The sequence below is a fragment of the Dama dama genome, chromosome 4, assembly GCF_033118175.1.
Source record: "Dama dama isolate Ldn47 chromosome 4, ASM3311817v1, whole genome shotgun sequence".
Taxonomy (NCBI): Eukaryota; Metazoa; Chordata; class Mammalia; order Artiodactyla; family Cervidae; genus Dama; species Dama dama.
Genome location: NC_083684.1, coordinates 45,710,219 through 45,736,360, shown reverse-complemented (window position 1 = coordinate 45,736,360; position 26,142 = coordinate 45,710,219). Strand labels below are relative to the sequence as shown.

The following is a 26,142-nucleotide window of genomic DNA, read 5'->3' as shown; positions in this document are numbered from 1 at the left end:
AAGACCCTTCCAAACCGACTTCCAGCAAAGGCAGTAAGCACTCCTTAGCAAAATATATGAGAGTACTTCAGAGACAGATGCCAGAGAGACAAGCCCAGACACCCCAAAGTCACACCAGCGCCTCTCCTTGTGGCTCATGCCCCAGAGCTCAGCCCAGATGTGTCACGACAGTGTGACACACCTTTAAATCACCGTTAACGCATATGTTCTTTGCAGATGGAACACAGACCTCAGCATCACCAAGAGGGGACAAGGACAGGGTCTTTGAAGGAAGCCTGAGCAAGAAAGCCCTTTTTAAAAGTGCATTTTCATCTTTCTTTTTTACAGTGATCTTCTGCCATGGTGGAATGTAAACACCACAGGAATAGACAGAATCGTGAATTAAGGATTTGGACGCCTTGCTTTAGAAGTAATCTTCAAAGAATGCACATCCCAAACATCAGAGTCGCACAACAAGGCTCCGAGCTGCTTGTGACTGCCTGGAAAACGGCACAGGTCACACCTATTATTACCAGTTGGGTCCTGAATTGCTTTTAAAAATCAATAGAAAACATGTTCTTACATCTCGTCTACTTGGCAAGAGGGCAGATTCAGAAAGTGCTTGTCTTTGCCGAGAGAAGAAACCATTTAAAGAATGTCCCCCAAAACGTTCCCAGCAGCAGGCATAAATAAGAACTAAGTTTTCAGTGATCACTCTGCCCAACGCTTCCCCAGGAAAAGGCAGGGCAGATTGGTGGCTTTGTAAACTGCTCACCCGGCCTTCCCCGGGCCTTCTACTTCCACTCCCCAAGAAGGCCCAGGGCAGCTGGTGCTGTTCTCCAGAGCACCCAGCAGCTCCCTCTCTGTTCCTCTGACCAAATCTAAGTAATCGTAGCCATGAAATACACAGCACAGTGGAAAGAGAGGTTTTGCAGGCAGAGATGGGGAACTTCCACCAGGGTGCAGCCACTTGCTACAAGCGTGGGTTTTGGTAAGTCACCTGGACCTCTGAGCTCCAGGCTCCTTGTTCGGAAAGTCAGACAATGAACCTACCTCACAGGACTACTGAAGATTCAGTGAGAAAAGACGTGTGAGATGACCTGTAAAGTGTGCCTCAGTGGAGCAGAGGAGCAGAGTGGCATCCTTCCCCTTCCCTCTGCCCCCACCTCAAGTATTGGTATTAGTATTTATAGCTGTAATGCAACATTCACTTCCAACCATTTAGAGCACAGTGCTAGACACTGAACCAGCATTTGCTGAAGAGGTAAAGGGACAGAGTATTTAAGCCATACAGACCATCTTCTTCAGAACTCAGGCAAGGGCATCCCCCAAACCCAAAGGCAAAACCCATGAAATAAGTTGAAAATGTTTTTGTGAGCGCAGGACCCAGAGCATTCTTTAAGATTAAATCTGTATGAAAAGCACAAAAGTCAAATGCTGAATGGTGTATTAATTATGCACGACCAAAGATCTAGAAGAGGTTAAACCCACATTTGGCAGCAAATTGAGTTCTTTTATTTGATATGAAATCTGCACATGGTGATGATTTGTCCTACCTGCTTAATGTCACCAAACTTCTGGAGAGGGTGCAAAAAAAGACAAAAGAAATAGACATCCATCTATTCAAGGGTCTTCCTTGTTAAAGGACAAAATCTAATAGGCATCAGAAGAAATGACTTCTCAGAACCATTGTTGGCCAAGGCAAAAGTCAAATGCACCTAGGGCAGTATTAATAACATCTTGTCCCGCTTGCTCAATTAGGGAATTATGAAGAGTATTTCTAACACACATGGAGTTGGTGTTTAATACAATGAAAGCTTAGAAGTCTCTTTCCAAGCATATATGCTCACTGCAACTAGACCTTTCAAGAACATCTCCCCAATTTCACCATAGAGAAATCTGAGAACTTATTAGCCATTGGTAGGTTTTCTGTTTTGTTGCTATTTTTGCTTTGCTTTGTTTGAAGCTATACAGCCTTAAAATCAAAGATGAGGCTGTTGATAAATTGTGACAATGCCCTTGTCATCCTCTACTATTTTTTATCTGGTTTGAATTCAAACCAGAAAGATCCTGCCACCATGCTCCACGTGGCTGTTGTATGAATAGGCCAGGTCAGTATTGCCTAGTTTTGATGTGTGGGATGCCAGAAAAAGTCTTAATTGGCTGAGGTCAAATAAAGGATTTGTGGTGCTTCTATCGCCCAGAGTGGAGCTTTCTGATGCTGTCACCCGCACAGCAAAGTGACAGGTTCTCAGGAGGGTAAGTCTCTGGAATTACTTCTGTGATTGTGGCCAGGAATACTCTCTAATTTTGCAAAATGCTGTGAATTTAGGGCAAACTGAAGAAAACCAAGTAGACAATAAATAAGGTTTGCTAATGTTTAACCACTTCTCCAAATTCATGTCATACACTATCACAGCAGAACTGGAAATGGCCACTGGACCAACTGGGGATCCTTGGACGTCACTTCAGTTCAGTTCAGTCACTCAGTCGTGTCCAACTCTTTGCGACCCCATGGACTGCAGCACTCCAGGCCTCCCTGTCCATCACCAACTCCCGGTGTTTGCTCAAACTCATGTCCGTCGAGTCAGTGATGCCATCCAACCATCTCATCCTCTGTCTTCCCCTTCTCCTCCTGCCTTCAATCTTTCCCAGAAACAGGGTCTTTTATAATGAGGCATTTCTTCGCATCAGGTGGCCAAAGTACTGGAGCCTCACCATCAGTCATTCCAATGAATATTCAGGGCTGATTTCCTTTAGGATGGACTGGTTTGATCTCCTTGCAGTCCAAGGGACTCTCAAGAGTCTTCTCCAACACCACAGTTCAAAAGCATCAATTCTTTGGCACTCAGCTTTCTTTATAGTGCAACTCTCACATCCATACATGACTACTGGAAAAACCATAGCTTTGACTAGACAGACCTTTGTCGGCAAAGTAATGTCTCTGCTTTTTAAAATACTATGTTGGTCATCGTTTTTCTTCCAAGGAGCAAGTGTCTTTTAATTTCATGGCTGCACCTTGGGCATCAGCACCATCTAAAAAACGGGACTCTCAGGGTGGTACCCAGGAATACAATTGTTTAACAAGTCTCCCAAGCTTATCTGCCTAAGTTTGAGAGCAATTCAGTAGGCACACCTTCCTCATTTTACAGATAGGAAAACAGTTCCAGCCGGGATAACAAATTGCCTAAGTGACTAACCAAGCAAGGGCCCAGACCCAGATTTGTGCCTCCATCCAGCGTTTGACTCTGAATTGTATACAGATCTGCCATGAGGGCACACAGTGGGTCCCCACGAACACATATTTTATTTGCATTCAAACAATCAAATAGCTGAAACACAGCAGCTGAACAGGATGCCGGTGACTAGGAGGCCCCAAGGAAGAGAGACTGGAGGGCAGTCATGAATTAAGTCCAAGCCAGAATCCAATGAAAAGCCATGTTCCACCCAGCCCTCTGCTAAATAGCAACAGGTCAGGGGCTTCCCTGGTGGCTCAGAGGGTCTAGAATCTGCCTGTATTGGAAGAGACCTGGGTCTGATCCCTGGGTCAGAAAGATCCCCTGGAGCAAGGGAAGGGCTACCCACTCCAGTATTCTTGCCTAGAGAATTCCAAGGACAGAGGAGCCTGGTGAGCTATAGTCCATGGGGTCACAAAGAGTCAGACACAACTGAGTGACTAACACTTTTGCTTTTCACTTTCAACAACAGGTCATCACCAAGAAGCACAACACCAAGGGATTCCTTATTCTACCTGATCATGGAACCCATTCTCAATGAAACCTTCACTACCCAAAAAGTTTTGGCTTTGAGTAATAGTGGTCCCAGGCCACCCTTGTAGAGTGGGGCTCTTTAAGTAATCAGCTAACTTTTTAACTCACTGAAGTGAAAAAAGAAAAAGACTAGATAGCAAATAATTTTTAGTCCAAGAGATCTACAAAATCACAAACAATTCACTGGGAAATTATTCTTAATCGTTTCAAAAGACATCTGTGTTCCTAATTCTTTATTAAGGTTTTATGATTTCCATCTCCCATTCCAAACTCCTCCCACAGGTGCCAGACACCCTGTGGGGTAAGGGTGGGGGACAGTTAGTGGCCGGCAAGGCACTGAAACAGCAAGGGAAAAAAAGAAAATTCTGTCCTCAAAGGGTTCACATCTAGTAGAGGAGAAAAGATATGTCTGTAGCTCACACAGTAAAGCAAACAATAGAGGTCAAAAGGAGGAATTTTACACAGAGGAAGAATTCTGTGGGGCAAACAGGTGGAAATGAAGACTCGTGGGACCGACATTCCCAGATCTACCCCATCTTTTCTTTTCCTGTGGAATTCTCGGTGGCAGTTGACTTATTGGGAGGAGGAAGATGAGTATCTCCAACACTTTCCGAAAACAGGCTCTGCAAGCCGTACGAGTGTCACAAAACTCCCCAAGATGGCAGTCACTTGGGCAACAGGATGTGACATAGGTTTAAAGTCCTCTCTCCCCTTCTGCAATCACGCTCTGTGATTCGAGTGTCTCGTTGAAGCCAGTGGGGTGGCTCCACCTCACTCATCAGTCAGATGAGCGCCTCACCAATCAGGGCGTCAAGATGGCATCTTCTGCAGGCCCCACGGCTCCTCTGCCCAGGGTCCCCCATCAAGTGCTGCCAAAGACGAGAATGTAGAGCCACTAACAACTTGATCCGCGTTAATCAGGGCCCCACGCAGCTGCTCTCAGCAGCGACAAAGACCCCGATGAGGGCCCTCCGTGCCCCACGTACTGATGGCAAGGGAGAGGCTGTGGGGGGCAGACGGCATGGCCCACCTCGAACAAGGTGGCACAGGCAGGGAGATGGCTTGAGACAGGAGGTCTCCATAAACCACAACCCAAACCAGAAGAGACCCCCTCACCTGAGCAGCGCCCACCAGGGGGAGAGGCTTGGCAGTAACACTAACACACTTTCTATCTAGAGACAACCGCCCTTCTGAATCGCCATCATGGCGACCTCTCAGTAGTCTGGAGAAGGACGCAGCTGCAGCCTCATCTTTAATAGGAAACAAAGGGTGCATCAGGGGATGACACGACATTGTTCTCAAAGGTCAGGAAAAACTCCCAAACATGTTTTTTTTATTTTCCCCTTTAGGAAAGTAGCCTTCTTTCAAAAAATATTGATCAATTGGGCACCTCTGCAAGCTACTGTTCTAGGTGCTAGAAGGAGAGGCATCAGAGAGCCTGCAGGGCCCTGGCTTTGGGGAGTCTAGTTCTAGTGGAGGGAGTGAGACAGAAGGTAAGCTGACACTCGATGAAATCCAGAAAGATAAATCCCATGAAGAAAACAAAATAGGACAATGAGCTGGAAGGTGACCAATGTGGCGGAGAGGAAGAGGGAGGCCAGGAAAAGCCTCTTGGAAGGGGTGGCCTTTGGTAGACCTGAGGGATAAGCAGAAGTGGCCAGGTGAAGGCATGGACAAGAGTGTTCCAGGCGGAGGAAACAGCCAGGCCAAAGACCCCGAGTGTGATCAAGCCTGCCACACCCAGGGAACTGAGAGGGGGCTGGGGTCAGAGCCTGGCGAATGATGGGGAACGAAGGGGAGATAGGGACAGCAAGGTGCCCGGTTACCCCATGATGGCTCCATTCATCAACTCAAGCTTGTCAAAGCCCTCCTCAAATGGATTTTTGCCTCCTGGCGAGCATAGCAGCCTCCATTTCAGCTCCAGCCTGTTTTAAATCTTTTAATGTTCTTTATGGGCATTTCCCAAAAGGAAAGAAACACCTGTCTCTTCAAAAAACAAAAACCTCTGGGCAACCCCAAAGCCAGATGGGCACTGCCCCCTTTACAACTGCTCAGGTGAGTCCCATCTCTGCCTCGTCTCCTGGCCAGGTGCTGGTCAAGTCGTTAATTAGTCAGATGCCACCTAGAAGAAGAAGAGTCCGGAGGGCACGCTGAGGGGGCAGTGAGTGAAGAGTTCTCCCTCCATGCAGCCACCTGGAAGCCTTTGTCCACACAGAGGAAAGGTGAGGCTGTTGCGGACAGACATCTGAGTTTTGAAATTCTTCTGTAATCACGACTTTAGTCAAGAAAATGCACATGAGTTCACAGGATGATAAATATTAGCATGCTTCTCCAAGTTCAAGTGAGTTGTCAATAAGACAATTAAAGCAGCATCAATAATATGCACCGTATGTTATTATCTGCTATTCTAAATCCCAGGCTTTTGTGATCTCAGGAAAACAAAGGAGGACAGGCTGTGGTGGTACAAATACTTTTGCACAAGTGAAAGATGTAATTCTGCGTTAGTGTAACAGCAAGGACGGGAGGGGGGTGTGTGCAGGATGGAGCGTTCTTAAATACTGTATGGGGTAAGGAAGAATGGACTTGGTGGAAAGGACCGTTACAATGGAAAATTAGCAAGTCTGTGTCTAAGGTGGATCAATCACTTATATCACGTGGCCCCAGTCAATAGGAGCCTGAATAAGTGCTAGCATTGACCTTAATCAACTGACAATCAGTACTCAGAAATCAGAAATGCCGGATTCTTCTAAAGAGGAAGCTAAGTGAAACTTTGGGTGAAATTAATAAACATGAATGAGCATGCCCTTTGAAAAAGAGAGAGAGAGAGAGAGAGAGTGTGTGTGTGTGTGTGTGTGTGTGTGTGTGTGGTGGGGGTATTCCCTGGCAGTCCAATGGGTTAGGACTTGGCACTTTTACTGCAGGGGCCCACGGCAAAAAAAAAAAACACGAGAGAGAGTGTATGTGGGTGAAGAAAATAAAACAGGACAATAATACATATATACACATACATATATAAACATATACATATAGACTCATACAGATATACACACACATATATTCATGTATATGAAAAACCATATAGTATTGTGCTGAATTGGAATTTGGAATGAACTATCTCTTGAATACAAATTACATGGCAAAACTTTTTCATTGTTCCCTAAGACAAAAACCTACACAATGCAATCTCTATACATCTGCAGAATCAAAAATCATTTTCCTCCAAAAATAACTTGCAAAGCATTAAATGTACTGGAATGAGAGCAGACACTAAAACTACTATTTGTTGACACTTTGTGATTTAGGATTGAAGAGAGAAGTTTTCTCCAAATTAATGAGGCAGACATAATAGAGCAGTGTCAAAATATTGATTTTATTTTATCCTACCTATTGTTGGCACTCTTCTATTAAGTTGGAGAAAATATAATTCTTTCATTAGAGTTATCATTTGTTATTATTCCCTTATTTGCTATTTATTATGGAAAAGAAATCTTGTGTCACTTTTCAAGATTAATATAGAACAATCACATGGAAAGTCGTGTCAGAGACCAAAATAAAATACCAAATGCTTCCCAGACAATTTTTACTATACTGAAATATTTCTTAAGAGGAAAAGGAAGAACTGTTGGTTCAAATTTCATGAAATATATACAAATTTAGATTTATATTTATATACTTGGAAAAACTATTATTCCAACTAAAGCTCAGAAATTAAAATGATTATATTCATGCTGATATAACTTACTTTATAATAATCAAGTTGATAAGTAGACAATATCTAACATATACTCACAGATCTGAACAGATAAAATGGGGGAATACTGCTTACCAAGGTATGTTCCTTTATTCTAAAGAATTATTTTTTATAGTGCCCTTAAATGTTTTTTCTCTTAATTCATCACAGATTTTTGCTAAGGAAGGGGAAATATCTGAGCAAGTTTTCTGAAAGTGTAATAAAAGTCATGCATTTGTTTCCATAATTTTTCTTTTGAGTCATTTACATTTTAATATTTTACATCGAAGTTGCGATGATGTGAAATACGATATATATGCAGGATGATTTGGAATGTTTACAGTTATTTAATGAAATTTACTTAACCATTTAAAACCAAATGAAGAGAAAAAAAAGTACAGTATCCAAAGAGCCAGGACATACTTCATTTTCCACTAAAAAATTAAACTAAATTAAATTTAAAAGTTACTAGAGTAATCATGTAAGTAATGAATCAAAACAGCCAGGCATGCAAATGTGTACTTTCAAGTTCTATAGCATAAAGTCTTCTGTGGACTTACAGGTGATATAAACAAGTATCTGGCTTTCCTGCCAAGCTGTCCCTTTCCTGAAAGGGGAACGAGTTCATGACCCCTAGAAATTGCTGGCTGGTGAGAACCTCCCCAAAATCCCAAGACATCTTAATCAAGCACAAACTTGAGTGTCCCCAGAGGCAGAGGCCCCATGGTGGCATTGTCCGTCATTCCCCCCAGTGCTCTGCACGCTGCCTGACATGGGTGCACACTCAGGAACCAGAGGTGGGAAGGGAGGAAGTGTGTAGCCACTATGGCTATGCATAGGAGAGACAGGATGACTCTGAGACGCAGGTGCCTACTTGAGCTTTACCTTCTCTCCTCTGAGACTAAATAAACAAGTCTAACCAAACTAAGTACAGCAGAACTGTGCCGTCAGGGGCACACCCCTAGAGTTAGGATTTGGGCAGAGGGGAGCCAGGCATCACAGAAGCACTTGTGAATCTCAGTAGATCCTAAAATCTGAGAGAGCTTACATGATTTTTATCTTTGCAACTAACTTTATATTCACTATGCGCCTGGCACAGAGTAGATATTCAGTGGATATTTGTGGAATGAATGAATTATATAGGGAGAAGAAGGGATGGACAGAAGGATAGAAGAGCCACTTGGAAGGAAAATATTGACTTCGGATGGCAGAGAAGGCCACAGCCGCCAGCAGACACCCTCCAACAGGAGTGCCCTCAACAGGCCATGCTCACAGCAGGCTGAGGGAGCGGCCTCAGCTAGAAGATATCTCCTCGGTGCAAAGAAAGACAACGGGAATGTCCCTGGGGGAGCAGTGCACAATCGGCTCCAACCACCCTGGCCTTCTTTCTTCTCAAACCACTGAGGTCCTTCCAACCTCAGGGCTTTTGCACATGCTGGTCCCTTGCCTGGGAGTTTCCCCACCCCTTGCTTTACTGGCTGCTTCTCACCTTTACACCACCAAGAACAGCACTGGCCAACTCGTTGAAGAGGGGCTTCCCCCTAGCCCTCTGTCCTCTTCCTTCAGAATCTTCATGATCAAAGTGGGCATGACAAATATTGTGTCTCATGACTCTCTAGAGCTGCAGGACTCATGGATATTGGGTCCACTGCTATGTCCTTAGCACCTACACAGTGAGGATCTATAGGAAGGACAAATCTGAGAGGATGAACTGTAGGGCACAGTGACACTGTCCCGAGTGGTGCAAAGAAAAGTGTGACAGGAAAGCAGCCCTCACCCCTTGCCAAGGGCTCTGCTCCACGGCAGCCTACTCCAACTGAAGAAGAGGTTCATGAAGTTCAGAAGCCTTGACTCTCCAACAGTTCTGTTCTAGAGAAGGCCATCTCCAGAGAAGGTCCAAATCAGATGTCCAGAGCCCCAGTCCAAAGGTCACACACAGCCACAGTCACAGGCACAAGTCCAGGCAGAGAAAGCCCAGCAATGCCACCTACCAGCTACATGACCTTGGGCAAGTCATACAACATGGATATACCTCCTTTTCTCCACCAAAAGGCAGTGTTCTAAGAACTAAATTAAACAATATCTTGCATTTTCAAGCCCAAGGTCATCTATATAACAAGCACTCAATAAATGCTAGATGTATATCTATAAGACCTGATCACGGTTTCGAATTTCCTACAGGAAGATGGGATCTTGTTTCTTAATATAACATTCCTAGGTACTTCCCAAGGATGACTGGAATGGTGATTTTGTCATAGATTTGGTATCCCCCCCCCTGCCCCCACTGAGGAAAAGCCACCCAGAAGTCCACCCTTTCCCCTGCAGGAAAAAGTAAAGGAGTTATGTTCAACTCCCCACCTCTCTCTTGGATAACTCATCTTGAATGCAATGACCACAAGTTCAACTCATTAATTTAATACTTCATGCACAAGCATTTGCGTCCCTTGAAATCAGCAAGTGATTGTGTGTAAGTATGCAAATTAGGTGAATTTCACATGTGCGTGTGTGTGTGTGTGTGTGTGTGTGTGTGTGTATTTCGGAACCTGGAACCGAAACATCATCTTCACTGCCTACACTTGTACTTTGGTCTTGGTATAACACCTTCACACCACTAATCTGCCTAGGACACAGAATACATTTAATATTTTTTTTTAAAGATTGAATGAATGAATGACAGTAGTGCCTCCTTGGGGCCTTTGGCTTGGATCCAGGGCAAAGATAAAGAGTCAGGCGCATAATGTTCCTACCAAGATTACCCACAACCAGGGTGGTTGGTGTGTGGTGATATGGTGTGGTGTGGTATGGTGTGTGTGTGTGTGTGTGTGTGTGTGTGTGTGTGTGTGTGTGTGTGCGTGTGTGGCTTGGGAACACAGTGCTAACACTTGATGGATTGGAATGAGCATATTTGTTTAGTGAAGACTTAAACCCTACCCCCACTCCATAACCTTCCATAAACTCAACTGACCCTTTAAAATGCATCTTCTGAAATGTATAGGAAATCAATCAGCTGATACTTATTGATTCCCAGGTAAATAACTCCAAAGACCAGTCAGGGAAACAAAAGAGGAATGACACCTCACTAGGCTTTGCAAGTGACTGATGGCTATAGTTTGGGGTAGGGTTTTCATTCCTAAAATATTTAACGAAATGTACAATACAAGTAATAATATTAGCTGGCCATTTGTAGAATAGCCGGTCTCTGAGCTCATTTATTAATCACTTTCTCTTTTAATCCTGATGACTCAATTAGGAAGGAAAAAATATTCCAATTCTACTGATGAGAAAACTGAGGCTTAAAGACTGAAAATGCCCTGCTCTCAAAGATCTTGGAAGGAGTGGCGCTGGGTATCAAGCCTGGTCTCATTTGACTGGTCCTGAGCTCTTTATCACTGTGTTACACTGCTTAAAAACAAAACCAAAAATGCTTCTAGCTCTTCCTCATTTGCAAACTCAATGTTTCCAGCTCAGTGAAATAAGCATCTTAATCAAGGAATGAAGGAGGGAACACCCCTAAAAAGTAAATAATGCAAAAAACTAACTTATAGATATTGATATATCAAGCAAAACATGTACTGTGTAACTGTTGCAAAAAATTTAATTAGCAAATAAAGTGCACACAAAGAATTCCCCCGTAGTCGTTCCTTCTGGAGCAATGATACAGAAAGTAGGAAGGAACATGAAGTTTCTTTGTGTTAATCTAAGGGTTAACAGTTGGCTGATGATAGAAATTAATAAAAGAGGGGCCCCTGTACTGCTCCCCAGTGCAGCAATGATTTAACTCACTTGCCTTCAAGATGGAGGTGGGCAGACACAAATACCAGCACATTTAAGCACAAATCGTATTAGAATTTTCCCTTGAATTCTGCCCAGCCCTGGTTCCTAAAGAAAAAAGTGCTCGGTCCCCAGCGCCCCCAGGTCGCCTAACCCCTTTGCCCAACCTCCGCAGGAGGCCAACCTCTAGCAGAAGAGAGTCAGAGACAGATTCTAACTCGAAGTCTGTCCCAAGGAACGAAGCAGCTGGAAACCACTCCTTCTTTAGATCAATAAACAAATTATTTTATTGAAGGTGGTATTTGGAGATCACACACAAGAATTACACAGATTTTATGGGAACAGTATTATCATGCAAAGAGAGAGAAAGTTTTCTGAACAGCAAACCCCAGTTGCCCCCACGATCCACACATGGGCCTGGTATTTGTCACCTGAGCAGCCAGGCTCCTAATTCAGGCAGAGCCAGCAGTCCCTGAAAAAACGTCTCACACGGATCTAGCTCCTGTCAACCTTTTGAGACAGGAGGGGAATGTGAGGATCAAGTTGCTGGTATCACTGAGATAAAAGGGCAGTGTGTCAAAACGCAGCCAGTTCTTCCGGGAGGGTTTTGAAAATGGTACGTACTCTAATAATCTGCAATATATTACTTGACCTCACCAGACAGCCATTGCTAAAGAATAAACATGCCAGAAGGCACAGAACGCACATCTCCCCCAAAAGACAAGCATATCACCACTGGTTACATCACAGAAGCATTGTCACGGGAAATGCCAATCAGATGACCAGATCTTGGATGAGTCCCTCATTTGTTACGCACTTAGAAAGCCACTGTGTCTTCCTTGGGGTGGCAGCAGTTATTAAAGGGGAAACTGCCACCTTATGGGCCTTAATCAATACATTTTTAGATGATGCAAACGTTCATGTCATCATGTCTGTATTTCTTCTGCCTCTAAAATATGCTAGAGAAGAATTTTAAATAAGACTAAAATTCAAACGGTCCCCCACCAGACTTCAACGAAAGCTTTTTCAATATAGTTTCAGAAATTCGTGTGCAAAGGGGGAAAACAGCTGAAAAGGAGGAAATGAGGGATGGGGGGGTGGAGGCTGGGAAGAGGGGAGAATGAAACAAAACAAAAAGCACACAGAAAATAGATATTAAGTTGTCAAATCAATGATCTCAGAAAAGAACTGCAGACAGGGTGTCTGGCATTTTGCTTAAGAAATGGTGCTTCCAAAGTCCATGAGAGTTTCTGGTGGTGCGGGGCTTCCGATAGCTCAGAGCAGCCCCCCGAGGACTCAAGGAGACCTAGTGGCAGTGGGGACCAGCACAGAGCCGCCCTGCACCATCCAGGAGGTTCTGGCTGCACAGATTAAATCCCTTAATGTCGGCATGTGGCAGCTTTTCCCCTCCCACATTCCCACACTGCATTTTTTCCTCCTTGTGAACTCTCCTTGCGCTATTGGAGCAGGACTGCCACCCACCAGAGCTGACCCTCTTTCAGGTGGAAAATGTCTGTGAATAAAGTTTCTCAGATGCTGCAGGAATCCTGCACCGAGTTTAACTGCCTGATCCAGCCATGTTTCACCAGTGAGATGCTCTCTGCTCGGTACAGATTTAAGGTTGCTGAAATAGCCACTTGGCATCAATAGATTACAACCCCCAGACTGTGAGCCCTGGCCGAGGATGCAAAATAATTAAAGCATTTTAGCTGTAATTTTGATAAGATTTCCCACCCCCTTCAATAGGCTCCATAGAAATGACCGCCTTTCTGTAATAACTTGGAAGGCTTTCCTTGACTTGACTTTAATAGATTTCAATAGAGAATTTTAAAAAATTTTTAAAGAACAACAAAAAAAAATGTTTGTGCTACTTTCTTGTCTGGTCAATAAGAAATAAGTGTTTCCAGATATTCTGAAAAATAAAATTGAATAATCAAGCTATTCAAGAAATTAAATTCCATATATAACATCTATGTGGTCTGTGATCTGTTTGCTTCTCTATAGTTGATACAGTTTAGCTGATACAGTTTCCAAATATTTCCTCCCTCTTGAAAACAAATTTACAACAATGCATATGTTCTCCAAGTAGCAAGTTCTGGTTTACATTTTTAACTTCCATGAAAGGCGAGTTACTATGACAGGGAAGGATGATTGCACTCACAGCCCTGAGTACTGCGTAGGGAGGCAGGGGTGCAGACAAGGTCAGCAGTGTGAGCTCCGGGGCTAATGAGGCTGGCTTCAAACCCTGGCTTGTGGCTGCAACAAGTGGCCACACCTCTCAGTCTGGTGAAATCGAGATGAGGGATGCCCTTTACTCTGATGTCAAAAGGCTCCGTAATACTGCACATCCAAGGTGCAGAATGCAGGGTCTGGCATAAGGCAAGCACCCAAGAGCAGTCACTGCTGGTGTCTCTGTTCTGGCCCCCTCTGCACACCTACAGAGAGGCCCCAGACCCTGCCTCCTTGGGTGCCTGGACACTACAGGCATAAATGTTCCCTGAGAGCCTTACAATCTAGCCCTTTCATGAGCCAAAATCTCATCCAAATCTATAGGAATTATTTTGAAACCTCAGACATGTGAGAACGTCATTGTAATTAAGGCTGGATGGGCATTTCTGTGATTAATCTCAACTTTAGAGGTTCTGTGGGTTGGCTTTCACAACCTAAATAGGGTTACTTTATCCTGCCTATGTATACGGGTTGACTGTGTGTTCACACCAACCAACCAAAGGCTAAAAGATCGTGAAGGGGCTGAGCTGAAGGACTAGCAGAGACAGCATGGGGTGGGGGCGGAGCACAAGAGACAAGCCCACCTCAGTAATCAAAGCTAAACACAGCTCAGGTGATCAAAGCCTTGATAGAAAACTTTCAGGTTAATGTCAGCTCAAGCCTACGGTGATCATTTTTCCTGTGTCAAAATGGCACTTAATTTTCGCATTGTAAAGCTACAGAGGAAGAATAGGTAGGTAAAGGAGGTGGACCCTACAAACTAATTTTCCTTCTTGCATCTCTTAGTGTATCTGCATAACCTTCCTGCCACTACCACCCAGAGGCCCCACTTGGAGATCTGTGTCCCTTAAAAGGGGCTGCTGGCTCTGTGTGGATGAGCTTGTTGGGTCAATGATGGAATTCCAGGGGTTCTGTGGTGAGTGTGCCCTCAGAAAGGGCAGATGGCCATGGGTCAAGGGAGGTGCTCTGGGCAGGAGTGGGGTTGAGTGTGACAACTCCAGAGGCAGGTTGGATGGGTTCTAATCCTGGATCCTCCACTACCCTCTCTCAGTGTTTGAGGTTCCCTTCCTGAAATTTGTTGACAAATATAATAGGCTGTAAGGATTAAACAAGTTGAGTGCTTAGAACCCATGACTGCCATGTAGTGAATGCACAGAAATAAGCCACTCTCATCATCCTGCCAGCACGATTCCCAGCCTTAACTCAGAGTCTGAGATCTGTTGCCTTTCACTTCTTGCTTTGCCTGTCACAGTCAGGGAGCCCAGAAACACAGCTCTTACTGGCAGGGCCATTTTCAGGGTGTAACTGACATAAAAATAGTCAGAGTCGAGCCCCAGATACCCTCCACCCAGGCCTTCCTCTACTGTGGACTGACATCCTCCTTCCTCTCAGACCCCCAGCTCTGCCCCCACGTGGTACAAGCCCTGGTATCCCCACCAGGCTGTGCACTCCTCAGACTTCCCTGTGCCCCTTGAGACGCCCAGGATGGGGCCTGGCACACACACACTGTGGGAAGTGAACCTGATTTTCCCCCAGGGGATGTGTGCAGATGTCTGGAGACATGTTTGATTGTCACAACTGGGGAGAGCTACTGGCGTCTATTGGGTAGAGGTCAGGAATGCTGCTCAACATCCTATGAAACACAGGACCGACTCTACAAGTGGGTAACATCCTTAGGGTCACACTTGAGAAACCCTGCTCTAGAGAAACAATGTTCAGGCCAGCCTGGCAAGTTTCACCAAAGGCCTCACCTGGATCTGGTCTCTTAGGGCAGATAAACCTAACCTCTAGCATGCTCAGAGGCTGTGAAAAGCCAAGTGTTCAGTGCCCTCTGAAGCAGCAAAAACTCCAATATAAGAGAAACCAAAGATCTACAATGATTTTTTACAGTGAAAGTTGCAGGGGTAATATTCTCTAGCAACCAAGAGCGCCCACTAAAACCAGCCCTGCTCTCTGCACAATGATGTAGGAAAGGGGGCCTGCATTCTTTAGGGCCCATCTTCTGATCATACATGTCCCCCTCCACTTTGTGATTCCTTCAGCTCTTTTAGCCCCAATCCTTCCACTGTGCACAGACACTGATAAACTCACTAATCTACCCTGGGTAATACACTGTGAATAAATAGGAAATCATCTCATAACAGGTGTTTCTAGCAAGAACACCCTCTCCAGCGCACGTGTACACACACACGCACACACACACACACACACACACCTGCATCACCACAATTGAGATCCTGGCGGGCCACTCCCTGGCTTAGCTCAGTTTGACTGTACACAGGACTCCCTAACTTAGCTTGGCTCTTACCCACTATGTCACTCAATGCTACCAAGGGTGGCCCAGACAGCCCAGACCTGAGCAAACAGCCCTCTCCTTGACAAAAGGCCTCTCTCTCAACAACTCCCAAACAGGAACCACAAGACCAGGTAAAATACAGAATGAGCCACACCAGTCAGACCCTCCACCCCCATCCTGCCCGGGACAGCTCCTTTCCCTCCAGGGTCTCCTGTCCTGCAATGGCATGTCCTGGAGGGGGCGGGCCGGTCTGCACGACAGGCCTGGTTCCACGGAGCTACTCAGCTCACAAGCCCCTACTAGCAGATGTGAGTCTCTCCCATGTCAGTGAACTTGCATCTTGCTTTTAGAATCCAAAATCCAACCTTCACAATCTGGGAGATAGCATCAGGTCACCTGACCGCCAGCAGCCTTCCAGCCCAAATCTATCTCACCTGGAGACAGGGTGAAGCGGGGCTGAGCACTCCCCTGCTCTGGGTCCTGGCAGAGGTGTTGTGGGGGACTCCCAACCTCAGCATGGACAAAAGCTGACCTACAAAAAGCTCACTTCTGTTTTTAAACTTGCGTCAAGTCTCACTTTAAATAATGCTGAGAACAAAATGCAAGCTGATATTTCAGCTTACTTAAAAGGCTTATTAAAAACACTAAATCCAAAGACGTTAAAAAGCTATAATTGTCCTCATTCAAACTGGAAAAATAAATCTATTTGCTTTCTTCTTTTATGATCCTTTTCTTTAAAAAAAAATAAGTTCATCTATATTCTCATGAGCATCATTGCTGTCTTTTTTTCCCCTTCCATTCAAGGCACTTTAAAAACACCTGTGCCATTCACAGCCAACTTTTGAGCAAAAGGCAACCATGTTTGGGAAAGGCTGTTTAACTCTGATTCCCTTATGCCAGAGATAAGTTTCTCTTGCTCAGAAAGGTGAAGTTCAGAGTTCATTTGAACGGGCTCTTAAATTTTATAGGTCTAATCTGGTGGAAATTTCTTTGGTTACCTAAGGCAGAGTAGACAACCTAATCTGTCAGCTTTTTGGGGCTCAGCAGGCAATGAATGATTCCACATCTCAGCACTGCCTTCAGTACCCAATGGGCAACTGTGGTTAGTAGGGCTGCACATCCTGGCCACCTCCCTGCCCTCTCTCATAATGGGGGTTACTGGCCTCCGGCTTGGACCAGAGCAGCGTGACTGTCTCTCCCTATCCTGCCCTATGTCTTCCGTGAAGACAGCCCCAGCCAGCAGTTAACTTGCTGAGTTGTGAGATCTCAAGCTTGCTCAGAAGTTAAGCACTCCAGGCATAGAACAAGATGGGTTTTCAGAGCAGTGGTCCAAGAGAATGCAAATTTATTGAAAGCGCTTTCTCCAGGTTTTCCATAATTACCATTTATGTCTCCAGGAACTGTTTCCCCGAACCCAGTTTAGGGTGAAAGCATTTTAGAGACTTTCTCTGCAGATGACATATGAGGTACTAACCTTTTTTCATATGCCCAGATGTTAAGTTCATTTTCATCACATTTATGCAAATTTCATTTGAACAGTAAATCAAAAGAAATCTTAAATCATTGTACACTATTTAAAAATCCACACTAAATCCGGTTTACTTGCAGTGATATTAACATAAAGTCACAGTTAAGGGACTGAAGGTAGGAAGCAGATGTCACAATCCCGTCTTCTATGCAATGGCCCCAGAGAGACCTGGGGTCCCAGCCATCCATCAGATCAAAAAAATATCTCTGCCTGGTTACAACCCAAATCAAGTGTTACCAGCTTAAGGGTATTGTGTAGATTGAAGCCTTTTAAAAGTTTTCCAAACTTTGGGAAAACAGGGGTCCCTCAATCTAGGGGCCTGCCATCCTTGTTAGTGTCTGGACTCAGGCACTACAAAGTTCAAGTCAGGGGCCTAGTAGTGAGACTTCTGGCTGCTCGCTTCTTCCTCAGTGGGGGGAAAAGTTAATTCCTAGGGCTCTGCGGGCCTGCATTTGTCAAAGCGCTGGACGGCAGTGCTATCATTACCAAGCAAATCAGCCAGGCGGTTAATGGTGGAATCAGGAGACATTTGCACTCTGCTATCAGAATGACATCATAACTAAAGCAGCCTTCAGCCAGAAGCCTTAGGCTCTCCCTAAGCAGAGACCAGAGGGTTGCCCGCTACCCCCCTGCATCTCCCCAGGCCATAGCTGAGTCCCCTGCCCCTTCCCGTCAGGCTGGTGGGCCGAGCTGCCAGCAAATTTCCTAGCAAACAGAAACTAGGATTACAGTTTTCGCCCAAGAAAATCTACTTTTCCCCAGGTTCTGAACACTGTAAATAAATAACACACTATTGTGTTTTTAATAAAATTTGAGATATTATAAAAATCACTTATCTGGACAGGCCACGGTTGATATTTTATGAATGTAGCTACCTTTTGGCTATAGAATTTATGGCATTTCCAACAGAATTGTCAGTCTCTCGGTGACGGTCTTTAGTAAAGACGCCCTGAACACTCTCCTTCGAGCACTAGAAATAAATGATGCTGGAGAAATTGGGGGGGGGGGGGGCGGGTAGGGAAGGAGCTAAGGGAGAAGCCCTTCTTGCTCCTGTTGTGCCTGCTTTCCTTTCTTTTTAAAGCACAGCCGATCACACACACACACACACACACACACACACACACACACACACACACACAGCCAGAGACACAAACCTTAGAATAATGGGGGAGGCATTTGGCGACGAGCTGCAGACGCGGCGCGGCGCGACTAGCAGCCGGCCCGGCTCGCTCTCTGGCTCGCAGCTCTACCCTCCACGGCGGCGGGGACCGACTACCCGCCCGGACCCGAGATGCCCAACTCCACCGCGTCCCAATGATCGCCTCCCGATTCTCGCTACAGGTACACGCCTGGCCCAAACACCTCACCTGACCGGAAAACTCGGGAGACAGAGGGGGGAAAAGTTGTGCAAGCTGCTAGCCGGGAGCGCCGGAGCCGGCGGCTGCAGTCCTCCCGCCAGCGAGCAGCCCTCCGCCGGGGCACCTCGCTCGCCTGCTTTGCGCGCTAACCTCGGGGCGCACCGAGGCCACGGCAGGGCACTTACTTGGCACTCGCTTTTGAGCGTGCTGGTCGTCGCAGTTTTCACTTGGGTTTTCAAACAAGTTTCAGGGAGGGAGAATGAGGGGAAAGGAAAAAAAGAAAGGAAAAAAAAAGAAAGATCCAATTATGCAAATAGGCTCCGGACTGGGAGGCGCGCGTCGAGTCTGACGCCGCTACCGTACTTGTTCTCGGAGCAGCCCCGGGCCGGGCAGATTTATGGGGGCGCGTCACGGCTACGCCAGGTCCCGCCGCCGGAGCATCTCGAAGTTAATTAAAGCGGTAATGTCCACTTTCCCGGCGACCCTCCGTGCGCGGGTTTACTGTTTCACCGTCCAACCCGACCCGGGCGGGGGCGGAGACGCTCTCCCCGCGCCTCTCTTCCTTCCCTCTTCTTGCTCCCCCTCTTTTTCCTCTTTCGTCTCTTTAAGTCGCCTGCCTTCCACTCAGTGAACAATGAACAAAGATGTGAGTGATGGGAAAAGATCGCCCCCTCCCAACCCCAGCAGTGAGCAAAGCCGGTCTCAAAGTAAAAATCCAGTTGCTAATATCAAACTGGGAAAGAAAACAGTGCGTTCCCAGTCTAACCTCCCCCCTCCTTACACACACACGCACGCACGCACGCTCACCCCACCCCAAGTTCACCTAAGCCCTGGTTGGGGGCGGGGGCGCAAGGCCAGGGCTCCAGGGGCTGCCCAACGCGCCCGGGACACCGGGGACAACGGACACTGCGGTGGAGAGCACTCGGGCCCAGCCTGCTTCTCGCGCCCCTCTCCGCCTGCCCTCCCCCCAACCCCCTCCCTGAGTATACACCGGCCAGCCCGGCCCCGCGGCCCGCTCCGGCTGCCCGGCGGCCGGATGCGCTCAGCAAACGCGGCCCCTGTCGGTTTTCTGCTAAACTGCACAGCGGCGGCGGCTGCCGGGAGAAGGCGCAGGAGCAGCCGAGGCCGGCACCGCGCGCGCACTCACCCCGCCCGGCCCACTGCCCCTACCGGCGACCGGCCGGCCGCCCGCTCCCACCCGCACGCACTCTTGCGCGCCCACCAGCGCCCGCGGGCTCCCGGACCCGCAGGCCAGGACGCCGCGCAGCCGCCGTATTTTCTGCTAAAGTGAAAATGAAGGCGGCTGACAAATCACGTCTCCTGTGAGGCACTCGTTAGACATAACAATATCCGGCAAACAAAACCCAGCCGTGGCTGCGACCGGCGCGCGGGGCTGGGACCCCGCCCTGCCCCTCCTCGCCCCCGCTCTGTGCTCAGGCCTGCGCGGTCCCCAACCCACCCCCAATCGATCGTCCGACCTTCCACCTAATTCGAGGGTTGTGTGCACGTTCGCCGAGAGGCGGACATAGGAACGTTCACAATACAGAAGTGGGAAAAGGAGGGGAGACAACTTTCCACCTGTCCCCAAAGAAAGCCCTGCAGGAGTTTTCTCAGAAGAGTGGGCTGGGGACAGATCTCTGCCCCCGAGTCCCCTTTTCTTTCTTTTTCCTAACTTCCCAGCGTCTGCGTTTCCACCTTCCACTTCACACACATCCATCTATATACAGATATCTATATTTTAAATTATTTGCAAAACTGCAACAGATGGGCGCGTCGAGATCTGGACACTTTCCTACTCATCATCAAAGAAAAGCTCCCCCCCCCCTTTTTTTTTTTTTTTTTTGCCTAAAATACATCCTGGTCCCGCCTACGACTGTTTTCCTCAATTCTTCATCTTCAAAAAATGTCTTGAAGCAAATAGAAAGGTTTATCAGCAAAGATCATTTTCCTCCCAGCCATACATCTGGCCTGGGGATTCCGTTCCCCTAAACTGCGCTCTTCCCAGACGCCCCCAACCCTCCGTCTCCCCGCCTTCCTAAGCCCCCACGCCCGTACTCCCTCACTCTGATTGGCCTCATTTCTCCAGCCCCGGGCTGGCCGGCTCAGTTCCCTCCATAACCTGTTACTTACTTATTTCTTTATTTTTTGTCTTTGGCCCCGGGATTGGCCCCCAGGGCCTGGGCTAGGCTGGGGCAGGTGCTGCGGGCACCACCTGCGCTGGCAGGCGCCACGGCCTTTCCTGGGGTCGCAAGTTCGGACCCTGACACCCCGGCCCTACCGAGCCCCCGGCCTTGGCCTCGCCCGACTCCCCGGGTACAAGAGGCCAATGAAAACACAAAATGGCAGGTCTCAGCGGCCCTTGGCGCTGTAAGCATCGGCTAACTTTGATTAAAAAAAAAAAAAATTACAAATTACCCTTTCTACCCCCCGGCGGCGGGGCCGGAATCCCGCAGCGAGCCGCGGAGGAAGAAAGGGAGCGGGGGGCGCACGATTCTCAGGCAAAGCAGAAAATGGGGAAAGTCACTTGAGCAGAAGTTTCCGCGGCCCCGGGCTCCCAGTCTCCACAGACTCCCCCCACCCCCCAGACCCTTTTGAAAGTTTCCCGGGGCCGAGAGCGGCTCGCGGGCCGCGCGCGGCTGGGGGGCGCGGGCTGGGCCCGGAGCGGGGCGCGGGGTCCCGCTGGCGCGCCCGGCGCGAGGCCCGGCGACTCCTTTTCAAAGTAACGGTCCCGGGACCGCGGCGGGGGAGGCGGCGGCCCAGGCGCGGGTCCCGCTCGCCGCCGAAGTTCTCTAGCGCCCTTCGATGCCCGGCCGCCGCCGCTTTCCCGGTTTCTTCCTCTTTTTTTCCCCCCGCTGACAGCTTCTCTCGCCAACGTCACAGCCACGGATATTTAATTAGACCGTATTTTTTAATCGCGATGGGGCGAGAAGGAACCCGGCGGCAGGCCTCGCGGAGATGGAGAGGGGGAGGGGACGGGGGGGCCGCGCCAAGAGTCCAAACTCACTTTGCCACCTCCCGGACGCCAGGGCCATCCCCCCCCGCCGCGCCCCCCCCGGCCCCCCACCCCCACCGCGCCGCGCCCCGAGACCCCCCCACCTTTGTTTTCCTTACCTTAAACACTGAAACGCGGGTGTCGGGAGCAAACTCGGGCACGTAAACGGAGCGTTGTAAAAGATTGTGTTCAATGAATAATGAAACATGTCCACATGATTGACTTGATCATTTTCCGGGGCTGAGGGGGGACGGGCGCCCTGCTCGCGCGCCTCGCTCGCCCACTCGGCAGAGCCCTGCGAACTGTTCCCAGCCCAGCCGGGGCAGGGCGGGCTCGATTTTCGTCTGCCTTTTTTCAGAATCGCCCCGTTCATTGATACTCATCACCCAGCCCCAGCAGACATCCCCATCCCCGGCTCGGCCTCCCCCTATCTGGTAGGTGAAATGCATTGTACCATTAAAAACGCTCTCCATTGTCGCCCTGGCATAATTCACAGCAACTAGATAGGTCTTGCGGCATTTAGCTTTGATGAGCCAGAGACTGAACCCTTGATATAATAATCTACAAAGAATGGTGTGTGATCGTCCATTTTTTCTCTCTGTCTAGCAACTAAGAAACCATTTAACACAGCGCAGCTTGCTTCTGACCTTGAGCTCATGTAAACACACTTATTAAAATCTATCTATTCTCCAAGAGCTACATTCTGATTGTCAGACTCGTTACTGAGACATATATCAGCCCCTTCGCTTGTCACTACTTTGCATTCCTGCCTTTGACTAAAGAATTTTTTATCCAGCCGAGAGGGAGAGAGAGATTGCCACGGAGGGAGAGGAGAGAGAGACGGAAAAGGGGAGACGAAAAAGCGTAATTCTTACCTGCTCCTGAAACTATTTAAAGTCTGTTTCTTTTCTGGGGGAAAAAAAAAAAAAAAACTCCCGGGTGAATCTCGGTGGACAGCGGGACGCGGAGAATCAGTCACAGCCCGGGCGTTTAAGGGAGTCATCAGCGATCAAATGACGTTGATCCGCGCTGTAACCTTGTGGCGTATTTAATGTAAATAAGGCAGTTATGTTGCCAATCGCCGCGATACAAACACGAAGAGGTCGTCAGCCTCGCCTCCCGCGCCTGCCATTAGAGGCGACTTTATTTACAGACACTATTTAGGAGATCATGATAATTCTAAAACAATACTAGTGCCAAATGATTATGAAAATATGATTTTAATTAATCACGTAGTAGGCAAGGAAATTAGCATACGGTAATTAAACTTCGAGAAAAACGTCACGCAGGTTCTCTGCCTTATGGGTCCAGAATACTCATCACGCGGTGGGCTCCAGGACTTAATTATCAAACAAAATAACTTTTTTAAGGCAACTTTGCAAATGCTGGTCCTCAAGGCAAACGCTTAGGTAAATAGTATAAGGCGAGGTAACAAGGTAGAGATGTGAGTGATGCTTGAGGTTGGGTTTCTGTGAAGCAAGGAAGAGGGGGAAGAAGGGGGGAAAAAGCTGAATAATGCAATTATGGATTCTCTGTCCTAGAGTTGACAAAAGCTGGTGCCTCAAAAGCCTCTTTGTTATGGGATTATATAATGATCCTGGTGTCATTATGGGGAAAAAAGATTCAGTAATAATAATAAAAGAAGTATCCAGATACACCAATGAGGAGCTTGTTTTAAAGAAAAGGCTCGCATGTGACATTGGGGCATGTTAATAGCAGAAACACAGGATCCAAAAGAGTTGACAAAGAAGGAGAAAGGGAGGGAGAGAGAGGGGAAAAGAGAGAGAGAAGGAGCGGGGGAGGAGAGACTGAAGAGAGGCCTGTGTTGTGCATGATTAAGAAATGATGGAGACTGATTGATTATTCAAAACGTCAAGCCACAGGGACACTTAAAACATTGATTCAGGTAAGACTTGTTCCAGCCTGCCCAGACTGAGTTTCCCTTAGGTGACTGGAGGGTTTAAACCAGGGCACCACAACACATAAAAAGCAAAAATATAGAAAAAGCACGACATCGCCGACCCCTTCCTAGAGGAGGGACCACTTAGTTGCAAATAACTGTCCAACAGTGGAGCGAGATGCAGAAAACTTCACACTGGAAGACCAACCTGGCAGTAGTCAAGAACTGGGATCTCAGATAACAGGCAGAGACCCAGCCTCCCAGGGCACCTGGCCATTGCACCTCACTGCGGGTGATCCCCCAAGACAGGGGCTCCGTGGGTGGGCACCCAGCCTGGTCTGTGCTGCACGGCCCTTGGACTCTGCCTTGAGAACCCAGCACATCCTCCTCTCTCTCTCACTCTCTCTCTCCAGGGCTTTGGGGACCAGGAGAATCGGAGTTCCCCCAAACAAGCTAGTCCTATGAGATTCTTGAAGTCCACTCTTATCTCTCATATCTCTGCAGTGGTGGTTTTTTTATAAAAGCCCCTGCCTACCCCCAAAAAAGTTTAGGAATTCAATCTGCATTTTCCAATCTGATGTGTCTGAAATTCTCTTTGAACAAATTCCAAAATACAAGGGGTTTTTTTTTCCTCTTGTATAGAAATTAGCATCGCAATCACATCAATGATATCACTATCTCTATGGGAATGATAGCTGGAGCAGTGGGGTGTTCTTTATTTCAATTCTTCGTGGATCAACTGATTATACTCTGTCGTCTTTTGAACCTGTTATTGTAAGTCAAGTGATTCTTTATAAGTGACAGCTCGGACAAAGAGGCGAGCAGGGCCGAGCAGGTCGAAAGGAAGTGGCCATATGGACTTGGAGAAAAGGCACTTTCTCCCCCAAGAGAATGGGGGTGGCAGTCGCCTTTTAACCCTCGAGCCGCCAGCCCCGCCTGAGCCATGGGAAGCAGGGAGTCAGGCCGTGCATCCTGGCACCGTACTGGGGCTCTCCGGGGTCTTAGCCCGGTGAGGTCCGGATCGTGGCCGCCAGATCCGGGGTGCCCCTTCCAGACCAGGAAGCCAAAGACGCCCGCGGTCCTTAGAAGCCGTGCATCTCTGGAGCACTGCGCTCCAGGCGGCCTGTGGGACCTCAGCTGGTGCGCACGGAGGCCACCGAGGTTTGCAGCCCAGCGGGCCAGAGCAGGCAGGGCAGAGATTGCCCTCTACCCGGAGGCCGCCGCGCGGCACCTCCTGAGCCCCAAGGAGGGTTCGAGCTGGGGCTCGCCGGCGCCCCCTGTCGGCGCCCGCGCTCTCTGCGCTTCCTCGAGGACTCGGGCCGGCTGCCTTGGCCAAGCCCTGGCTGACTCAGGCAGCCGGCGCTTGCTGTGGGCGCGAGTCAAGGTGAGGGTTGAGGGACTTAGGCAATGAACAGAGGCCTGGTGTCCTCCAGAGGCCGGAACGTGAAGGCTACCTCCGTCCTATAAAGCACTGAAGTTCACTCATTGATTCTCCCTACCCTATGTCTTTGGCGGCCACTTCCACAATCTGTGGGACTTCTTTTTATGTTGTTGGGGTTTTTCACCCTTCCCCACCCTTCTTCCCTGGCTCTGGTCCTGCCCCAGCAAGTTTCCTCGGTGACTCCCTTGCCTCCTGCTCTTCCAATGCTGGAGTATTTCTCACTGCTCCTGGCCAGGGCTGGAATCCTGAGGCTAGACTTGAAGCAGAGATGCCCAGAGGCTCACCCAGTGCCTGCATCGGGGACTCCTGCACTCGCCAATCCTCACAGCACTCTGCAGAGACAACCCCCCTAACCGCCCCTGCTCTGGCCCAGGCTTGCCACTCCTGCAGTGTCTTCTTCAGGGAGGGCGTCAGCCTTTTGATTTCTTGAAACTGATGAAAGTCATCGGGAGCCTGGCCTGGTGAGTTAGGTGGATAGTGGCTGGGGTTAAAAACTGTGGTGGTGAGATGAGTTCTCTGCTGACCCTCCTACCAGCTCAGAAGCAAGGTCTGGAGGACTCGCACCATAGGTGAGCCGTATCAGCATCTCACAACAAGCACCTGGCCTCTCTGAGTACCTCTTTGGAAGTAAAACTTCTCAAGCCAGTAGATGGGTTCTGACTTTTCATTAGATTCTCCAAAGTGACAGTGATTCATAAAATGTTACCCAGCCACTAGTTTCAAGTTGCATTTCCTGTGACAACAGCAGTGGTTTTTGTTTCCATATTTACATTCCCCTCACTCTCCTCTGATCCTCATAGCTCTCTGCTTCCCCTATAGTATCAACAGGTTAAAAACTAGCCATTGACGTGGCCATGGCTTGTGACCGAAAGACTGATGCACAGGAGAAAGAATCCAAAGAGGGCTGCTTGGGCTTTGGAGTGAAAGGATAAACCAGAACACTCATGAATAGAGGGGCCAAGTCCCTCCACCCAACACCTCACTTTCTCCACTGTATAAAGATAACCTCCAACATCTGTAAAGCCCATGATCACAGAGAATCAGTATGCTAAGAAAATGGTAGACTCCTTCAGGTCCACCTTTCTCAAGCAGAAGAAAGATGCTAAGAGATCTGCAGACATCCATGTGTTCAGTGGGGAGTTGGTCTG

The 26,142-nt window shown here is 48.0% G+C and overlaps 1 protein-coding gene across 1 annotated transcript in view; it reads right to left on the bottom strand.

Moving 5' to 3' along the window:
- Nucleotides 1-21,917, bottom strand: part of ZNF536 (zinc finger protein 536) — a 443,484-nt gene extending 421,567 nt beyond the window's left edge. The window contains exon 1 of the mRNA XM_061138921.1: nt 21,773-21,917. The gene's annotated coding sequence lies outside the window, so the exon portion shown is untranslated. The remainder of the gene's footprint in view (nt 1-21,772) is intronic.
- Nucleotides 21,918-26,142: the final 4,225 nt, after the last annotated feature.